This window comes from Diadema antillarum, unplaced genomic scaffold (genome assembly GCF_040938485.1).
Source record: "Diadema antillarum isolate AM-2024a unplaced genomic scaffold, OU_Dant_1.0 seq00000476_RagTag, whole genome shotgun sequence".
Classification (NCBI taxonomy): Eukaryota; Metazoa; Echinodermata; class Echinoidea; order Diadematoida; family Diadematidae; genus Diadema; species Diadema antillarum.
The window spans coordinates 1227867-1234388 of NW_027271443.1; positions in this window are offsets into that span (position 1 = coordinate 1227867).

Below are 6522 nucleotides of genomic sequence, written 5' to 3' on the forward strand. Positions count from 1 at the left end.
ATTATCCAGTTTTATAGTGATCATACCCTGACAAGACAAGATAAATCTTGAATGAGTCTCATTTCCTGGAATAATTATCTGATTTTCTTAGAACCACTGACTTTGTTCTTGAAGTGTTTGTCACTATAACATGCGCTTGGAAATCTCAAAAGCGAAGCATACGGGAATGGCCCTCTAAGGATTTGCTTTTCTGTCCCAATACTGTACTTGTTACAACTTACTTAGTTGCCCCAATAAGAAAATATTACTGAAGGTATTGCACTACACAGCTTCTCTATTAACTAGATCATTTTTAACAATGTTCAATTTGATGTAACAACATTTTGAATCATTTCAGTTGCAATGCTTTTGGGGAACATCTCGTCGGGTGCCCGTGCATTGGCCGCTAACGCAATACAAATTGTATTGCGTTAGCGGCCAATGCACGGGCACCCGACGATCTGCAATAGTAAGTCAGGGGTTATTAGATTATATCTCCTTGACAGTACAGTGATGACTGTAAATATACTGCAGATGCAGAAACCATTCACATTAAGAAATAAGTTTTAACATCTCTTGTGAAAATTCTACTCCATACCTATATCCAGCATATCTGAACAGACCAAATAACATATACAGTACATTGTAATTATAATGAAACTTACTCCTGTTTAGTCATACCTGCTACCATGAACACATACAATTTTTTTTTTTTCATAACTGGGATGTGCCAAGTACAGCACATCTGTCCAGCAAAGATCATCTCTGTCACTCCTGTGATAGAGATGGCAGTAATGAAGATTACTCTATACAATGAAATAAATTCATAATGGAAATATACATTCTACGAAACAGTTCATCTTGAATTTTATGAAGGCCACATTCAGTACAGAGTGTCACCTCCATTATGCTCAACAGATATGAGGTTTTAATTTCACAATTGCTATATTTCTGAAAATTGACTGTCATGCTTCAGTATAAACCAGTGAAGATCTTGCCCAATATTTCATTAAGTCACTACTATGCAAAATACTCTTTTTAATTCATTTCTAGCCCATCTTTATCACAAGTTTTCAAGGGCCAACATTACCCACTAATAGAACAATCTTCTCATGACCTTTGATCTTTCCATGTAAAATGTATCCCTTACTTATTGTGTTATAAACAAATAAATCATAGATACCAAACCTTTGCTTTGACGAATGACCTAAAAGTCAACTTTGTCAATTTAACTTTCGATGACCATGAAAATCTCATTCTACGCATCTAATCTTCCTGATTTGAAGAGTTCAGGTAAGTCCTGATCTCTCTCACAGAATTGGATGTCACTTAATTTACCAGGCATTTTGTACACAACTGTCTCCAAGAACTGCCAGGCAGCAAAACATTGAGCCTGGTACTCTACATCTAGGACATAATGCACTTTGAATGCACAGTCCACAGCCTTTGTCAAAGTTGGAAACAAGAATCCCTGTCTCTCTACAATAGGGAGTTTTCGCAAGCACAACGCGGCCTGGAGTTAAGCGTGTCGTGTGCGAAATTTGCTTCTGCACATGATCAAATCCGAGGAACGTCCTGTCCGGGGGAAAACAAGTACGGTACTTGGCCAAAATAACGTTCGGTCCCGATGCTGGGCAGGAGTGAGCCAGCCAGTCAGCCAACCAATCAGCGATCTTGTCCCCACGCCTCCGTCCTGCACAGGAAAGCGAAACTGCATAGATATGGGGACGGGAGTTAGAGTACGGGAACTGTCACAAGTGATCGCTTCCTCGTATTCTCGGTCTTCGCGTCGTGTAGCCAAAACTTCCTAATGACAAAGGTTTGCAGTGGCTTCATCCAGGATCCTCCCATCAGCAAGATGAAGGGCTGTGGTCTCTGCTTCCTGTCAATTTGTCCAATGTAGAAAGCCAGGTCTGTGCCCTCCTGTAAAATGAAATGGAATTGGAAAAGAAACATGCATAACTATACATCTCGATAAAATCTTGAAATAATCTATGCAGAAGTGTTGGGTTGAGGCATTGGTATGTAATATGTAATATAAGATTTTTTTTTCATAAAAAAAATTATTGTGATTCACAGCATACATTAGGAACATAGTAAATTTGCATAAATATGTAGAATCCATGGACTAAACTAACAAATGAAACAGCATAAACTGGGAATTTCTGTAACTATGGACCACAGCTTGATGATTTTTATATTTTGTATTGCAATGTCAAAGTCCATCTCATCATTTTAATAAGAGGGCAACACATCACTTGTTTTAGAAGATTAGCCTCCGAACAGTTAGGTACTTACAGGTTGAAAGTCGTAGAATAACTCCCAACGACTCCTGAAAGGAGCACTTGCGCCACACCCTCGCAGTCCAGCCTCGGCAAACTAGCGGCAGCATGCTGAATGCAAGCGTCTCTTTTTCCTCTGTGGAGCAAAATGTATGACACAGGGGGAGTATTTTTAATGATAAGTACAAATATACCCTTTAAAAATATTAACACAATCAAGGCTGATAAAGAGAAATGCTGACAAGTATCAGCTCATATTCAGATGCTGGCTTATGTACTTATATTGTACTTGATTGCAACCGGGATTACTAACTGTGTGTGTGTGTGTGGGGGGGGGGGGGGGCTGTTTTAAAGTTGTTTGGAGGGTATTGTAGAAAATACTACACATTTTGAATGAGGGACTGATTCTGGCAACGGCATGTACTACCAAGACGGGCAAGTAATTGTGGATGAGTAGAGCCAAACTTGTAAGGCCAAGCATTAGAATTATTATGCTGTAATAATCATCCTGCTATTCTACAAAGCAGAAATCAGAGTTACCATGAACTTGGATGAAAGAAAGTTGAATGGTGTTGACAGCCAGTGCCTTAATAAGAATAATCTTGCACTACTGTTAAGTGCTTAACAAATACTATTGCAATATGAATGACATTTGGGCTTTTGCAGGAGGTTCATGTCATATTCTGGCATATATGCATAATATGCATATATCTTAATTAGATTAGCAAGAGCAAGGGATGTTCAAGGTCCAGTGATTTTTATTCCAAGTAGTAGGAAAAAGAATGCAAAAACTTTAATAGTTCATTAAAGACTTTTCTGTTAATGTTATCCTATAATGACAAAAGCTTGATTATCATGTGAGTTGATCAGGCAGTGGAGAAGAAAAGGGGAATGGTAGATGAAGGAGGCAAGGACAAACCGTCCAGAAGTTTCAGTGTACATGAACTGTGTGGCCGTGGGGTGCTATAATGTGAGAGAGGGGCAGGAGACAGCCTCTCCCAAATAATTGTCCAAGCTGTAGTTACAGTCATTAATGCACTACCGCATGTGATACAAGGAGGGAAAGAAGCTTGTATGAGCACAATTAAAGATGTTCTGAATCCACATGTCATCTCTTGAGGATTCAATTCCAGCAGGACGAGGTCCAACATGAGCTAAGGAGGGACAATCTCTGCCTGACTGGCCTGCCAGAGGGGGCTGAGGAGACAGAGGAAGAGCTTACTGAGGGCGAGTCAAATGTTGCCAAGGAAGTTGGCTTAGACATTTGGAAAGAGGACATCTCATCTTCATGATCTTGTCATCATCTTGGGGAAAAGGCAAGAAGGAAAGAGCAGGCAGATCACAGTCCACTTTATTGCAAACGAAAGGAACAAACTGTATTCTGGGCATTCTAGTCTGAAAGGAAAAGAGAACATGAAAAGTGTGTACATCAATGAAGATCTAAAGGCATGCAATGTGTCACTCCATCAGTGCATGATAAATGCCAAGGAAGCTCATGATGTCGAATCGGCAACAAAACCAAATACGGGAACATGACATGCAAGTTGAATGATGGACAAAGCAGAGTCATCAAGAGCCCGGATGATCTCTTTGATATTGGCTTTGAAATTACAAATCCACTTCAGTTTTTGCAGGTTTTTGCGAAAGTCTTAGAAATTAATTAACGAGCATTGAATGAATTTCTCGGTCTAACAATTTTTTTTTTTTTTTATAGTCATGTACATACTGTAAGTATTTCGTTAATGTTGTTAATAAATTCACCTCAACTCAAATGCAAAAAAGGAAAGGGTGGTACTGGGGCTGTAGATTAGAATCTCTACACAGAGTAATACTATTTAAAATGTACCTTGGGAAAGGCCATCGATGTCACCCACGTGACGAATAAGCAGCATTTGCTACGATGGACATCTTGATTCCCCATACTAGAGTACTTTGTCAGCATACATGGCCATGCTGCAAACATCCTGTCTTCAGCCATGATCTCCTGGCTGAAGTCTTGCTTGATCTGTACAAATTAGGGAACAAGATTGCATTTGTAATCATATTAAGGGTGGCCCAGAAAGAATGCTATAAACCACATGGAAAAAAATATACTACTTAAGTTAATAACAAAAACATAAATGATGGAGTGAATTATGCATGATCATTAGCTTCTGCAAAAATGTTCATTCTATAGACATTTTTCTCACAAGTTTGTGTGAATTTGCACAATGTGCTTTGTTTGGCATGGAAATCTTGACAGACTGAGAAGAAAGCGCCTAATCTTTGCATAGAAACTTATTCGAAAGTGACAAAAGCGCCAAAAATTGGTTCCAAACCACATACCTACACGAAACAAATAGAGATCTACTATTAAAGGTGGTATATCATTACTACAGGCATTAAGTTTACGTGTGGTGCATAGACTATATTGTGCGTTAAACACCACAATCTGTTTTCTGTCTTTATCTTCATTTTCTATAGGGGTTCTAGGCCTTTTTTTTCTACTGGAAGCTTACGTAGACCTTAATTCATCGAGCATCATTGATGGCAATGATGCTAAGTAAAGAATGAATTGCTCCAGCAAAAGTAGCAGAACTTAACTTGCACTTTAGTATTGGATTTTAGGGGGTTCATTATGTTTACAGTAGATTTTGGTTGTACGGTTGGACCTACTACTCATCGACCGCCTAATGTTTATTTGCTTGATAAGAATATTTAACACTGAAATTCATGCAAAAAACTTGACCTACGTGATTGAGAAAATCCAGAGCTAGGCTATCAAATGCCTTTGTTCCCTTTTCGATTCGAAGTTTCAGTGCAAAAATACTGTATCGCCGTCAAACTTGCGTGGCCTCGTTTCAGCTCCCCGCGGTAATGCTCCTTATTGAGATCGACCGCTGTTTTTGCATTGACAATGCACGCAAACCAAGTTGTATTGATGAACACCGTGTTGTACGAAGCTTTTTAGAAACTTCCATAGACATTACATTATGATTCGGTGAAAATATTCATTCCAAATTTTGTCCTTGATTAAAACCATTAACTTTGTTAATGAACGGTGAATTTTTGCGTTTTCCCACACCATCCTGATCAACAGTCAAAGCCAATCCATTTTTATATGCTTTGCGTGCAGTGAAGTGCGTACTAAGCGTTCAGTGCGCCAATTAATACACGGTCGGTTTATTACATACAACTATACATAGTGGGGTGGCTTAGTGACAAATATACTGATAATCGTGACACGCCGGACAAAAGTGTCATTTTTTCCTCAGACATTTGTATATATATGAGGATCAAAATTAGGGGGTGCTCCAAGAAATCCGCTAACAGAAAAAATGAGAAAATGCCCTTAATTTGTACATAACAATAATGTCTGAATTCAAAGACTATACACAGGGCATTCGCCAGGTTTCTGTACAATGCAATGCAATGTGCATGGTTGCTAGTCTTAAAATTCAGACCCATAATTCGACATATTATGTGCATGTTTACAATAATACACCATTTTTACTGGTTTTCCTATGGTAACAGGTGGTTAGTCTGTGTTGCAGACCTGAGGGAGGTGTGTTGGAATAGTCCAGTTTTCTTAAGCACCTTTTCATTAAATAATTTAATAGAATTTCTGGTAAAGGATTTTTTTTAGTACTGTCTACCTCCTGTAGAGAAATGGCAAAGAGTGACATGTGACTCTGGCTCAGATAATTTAAATCTTGGGCAATGACTTAGCCAGGTGTAGGACTATGTCACAGCTCATTTTTTCTCCCAGAACTACTAGTTTACCAGTAGAAGAGCTGCATATTCCATTGAGAACTTAAGGTTTTGGGTATTGCCCTACACATTTCCTAACAAATTTAACCCGTTTTCTCCAAGATTGTGTGAATTCCATAGGTTTAGCGCAGGGATTACCTGGTTCCCGTAAGCAATTTTTATAGTCTGCACTTCCCCTCTCTATATGTTTCTTATTTCTTATGGGGGTTATTCAAATGTTTAAAAAGGTTAAAAGTTTGTTTTCATAGATGAAGTTGAATTTAGACAATTTGAATATTTTTAAAAATATATTGATATTTGTAATTTCACTCATAAAGACTTAAAGCGGTTTGAATATTTTTGGTCTGATAGCTATGTATAGACATGTTATTAAAAAGTAAAAGCAATGTTTGATTGGTTCACATTATCCAAAGAGGGTGGGATGTAGTTGGCTGGTGAACAAAGTCTATGGGGGAGTTTAAAAAGTTGATAGAAATAAAACAAAATCGGCATAGAGCAGAATCTAAATTAC